The sequence below is a fragment of the Rosa chinensis genome, chromosome 1 (genome assembly GCF_002994745.2).
Source record: "Rosa chinensis cultivar Old Blush chromosome 1, RchiOBHm-V2, whole genome shotgun sequence".
NCBI lineage: Eukaryota > Viridiplantae > Streptophyta > Magnoliopsida > Rosales > Rosaceae > Rosa > Rosa chinensis.
The window spans coordinates 29,578,388-29,582,088 of record NC_037088.1 but is presented as its reverse complement, the minus strand read 5'-3'; positions in this window follow the sequence as shown (position 1 = coordinate 29,582,088).

Genomic DNA, 3,701 nt, shown 5'->3' with positions numbered 1-3,701 from the left:
TGGGGTCGATTTCTGGTTTAAACAGCGTCAAAGGGTGAGGCGGCGTCTGTGATGAGAGCCCGACGGCGTCAGAGGGAGAGCGGAGATGGGATAGAGATGAAAATGCTGTGCGGCCTTGGATCTCATCTCGAAGGCTTGATGGCAATCCGTAATTGCCTCTCCCAAGGGAGGATAGAATCTGTCATTTTGAAACATTTATTTAGCTACAGTAAGTACCGCTACAGTAGCTGCTGGCTTCTGGCTTCTGAAAGCTGGGGTCAGGCAGCTTCTCCTTTTCACGAGAAGCTGCAGTGGCTTTTCGAATAAGCTGAGCATAAGTCAGCTAACCAAACGCATAGTCCTCTTGTGCTTATAAGCAGGGGAGCTAAAAAGCCCCCCAAACATAGCCTTAATGGGATGATCAGGGTGGTGAGCCCTTAATTTAATGATTTGTGCTAGGAGTTTAGCAAATGCAGCATTTCTTGTGGACAATAGCATGACATGTGACCGTCGTGTCGATGCATCAACCAACACCATTAAATATCTATATGGTCCGCAAGTTGGTTGAACAGGTCCACAAATATCACCTTAGATTCTTTGTAAGAATGAAATATTTTGTTTAGTGTCCTTTGCACAGGATGGTCTCGATCCTAATTTTGCTAAAGAGCAGGCTTTGCAAAACGAAAGATGGGCTTTAAAAGCAACCAGGGAAGTATCCAGTTGAGCCACGAAGTCATAATTGACTTTAGAAGTAGAAAAAGGAACCAACGAGGTATTGGTGGCATCAATACAACTTTTGGGCCGCAGGGGGTAGGCGGCGCCAGTCCTACCTTGGATCGAATTTTGGTTTTGAATTCTTTTCGTTTTGAAAAATGGATGTCTGTGTGAAGTCTTTAATATACGGATTATCATATCACGACCTGGGTGTCCCAAACGGTCATGACAAAGCCTATATGTGTCAGAATCCCATAAGTCATCTCTCATGACATGGTTGGATTCAATAATTCGAATAGTGGTTGCATACAGCCCACTAGATCAACACATAAGTTTCTCTAATACTGGTTTATGTCCGTAATCATTAGAGGTGATGCAAAGGAACTCTTGTCTATTCTCACAATGTATTTCCACATGAAAACTATTGGCTCTTATATCTTTAAAACTCAATAGGGTCCTTCCAGCCCTAGGAGCATATAGAGCTTCGGTGACATTAATACTTGTGCCATTTGGCAACATAAATTGAGCTGGTCCTTGACCATGAATCAATTGTGATGGTCCAGCCATCGTAGTCATAGAAGATCGACTAGGCGTCTTCCATAGAAATAGTTGCCTATGTCACAATATAGTATGTGTGGTGCCACTATCAACAAGGCATTCCAACTCTCCAGGAAACATACTGAAAAATAATAAAGTTAGGATTTAAAACATGTCCATGACATCGAATAATAATATGATAATTTATTAATAAAGATAGCTAATGATTACATCAAAGGTCCCAAAAAGTCTAATCCAAAATAAAATCAAACTAAGACACATTGTAGTCACTCTATCCGTTTGGTAACTCCAATCAAATATGACCAGGAAAGTAAAGAGAGATGTTGGTGGAACGAGGCTCTCTTAAGTACCATTAATCTCAATGACTTTCCTAGACATCATATTTCATTGGGTGCACCACATAAGAAAGAGTTTAATACAATTGTCATTTATTGACTAAGGCATATTGCCATTACAAAAATTCTTGAAAAATAAAAGGACTAATCTAATCAAAGTCTGCGGCATCCTTGTGCACTTCATCGTCAGCTTTGAAGTCCTCTATGGTGAGATGGATGTCTCCACCATTTTCTTCTTCTTCTACAAGGTACACTTCTTGCTCCCTCAGGTCCCTGTATGCCCTGTATCTTGAAGCTAGTTGCTCGCTTGCCTTGCATTGCTTGAACCAATGCTCACTTGATCCACATCGATGACACATGTCATTGTGGTTGCCTCCCTTTAACTGAGGTGCACGATGTGGACGTTCCCTAGGAGGGTTGGTGCCACCACCACGACCCATGACGCCTCCACCACTAGCCATGGCACCACCACCTAGGCCTCATCAAAAAGCCCGCGGATCAAGTGGGCCGATGGAGGCCCGCCGGCCCGCAGGGCTTTTGGCCCGGCCCGGCCCGTCAAAAAACCCGCAAAAGCCAGCCTTGGTGGGCCGATGGAGGCCCGCAAAAAAGCCCACAAAAACCCGGCCCGGCCCATAGGCCCGGCCCGCCAAAAGCCCACTAGGCCCGGCCCGTAAAAGCCCGCAAAATATTATATATATATATATGTGTGTGTGTGTGTGTGTGTTTATATATATATATATATATTAATATATATATATATGTGTGTGTGTGTGTGTGTGTTATATATATAGATATATCTATATGTGTGTGTGTGTTTATAAATATATATATATATATATATAGACACATATAGATATATATTTGTGTGTGTTTATATAGATATATATATATATATATATATAGTCATATAGATATATATATATATATATCTATATATATATCAATATATCATATATGTGTGTGTGTGTTTATATATATATATATATATAGAGATATATATATATATATATGTGTGTGTGTGTGTGTGTTTATATATATATATATAGAGAGAGAGATATAGATATATATATATATATATATCAATATAATATATATATATATCAATATATCATATATGTGTGTGTGTGTTTATATATATATATATGTGTGTGTGTGTTTATATATATATATATATATATATATTAATATATATGTGTGTGTATATATATATAGAGAGAGATATATATATATATATATATATATATATAGAGAGATATATATATATATATATATATATGTGTGTGTGTGTGTGTGTGGAAGTTTTTATACTATTATACTTCTATATAAAATATGTGCATATGTATATTCTACATATCGGTTGACCAATCCGATCGGATTCAAAAATATGGTGAAATTGGCTAAATTTTTTACCACACTCATAATTTATTGTAATAAACTCATCCAACGGTCGGTTTTTCCATTTTCTTTGAATTGATAGGGGTTGCTCTTTGGAGTGTATGATATATAAATATAGGTTTATAAAAGTAACTACGTTTGACCTAGTTGATCGAATTCGAAACGAGAACCAAATTGGCTGAATTTTCTACAACCACCATAAAACATTACAATCTCTCCATCGAGCGGTTGGTTTCTCTGAATTCATTTTCTACTTCATGGTTGCTTTAGAATGAACCTAAACAATTTAAATGCAATGTATAAGTCATACAACTATAGGAATAAAATTGGTATAGACCAATGTGTTTGTAATTAAAATTAATTTTTTTTTATCTTATATCCACGCATATCCATTGATGGAATATATACAAACGTGATGTGAAAAAATAAGCACGTTTCGCAGTTGTCACGGCATCGGTCAACCAGTAAAACATATAAGTGACTACGGTTGACCAATCCGATCGGATTCGAAAATATGGTGAAATTGGCTAAATTTTTTACCACACTCATAATTTATTGTAATAAACTCATCCAACGGTCGGTTTTTCCATTTTCTTTGAATTGATAAGGGTTGCTCTTTGGAGTGTATGATATATAAATATAGATTTATATGAGTAACTACGTTTGATCTAGTTGATCGAATTCGAAATGATAACCAAATTGGCTGGATTTTCTACAATC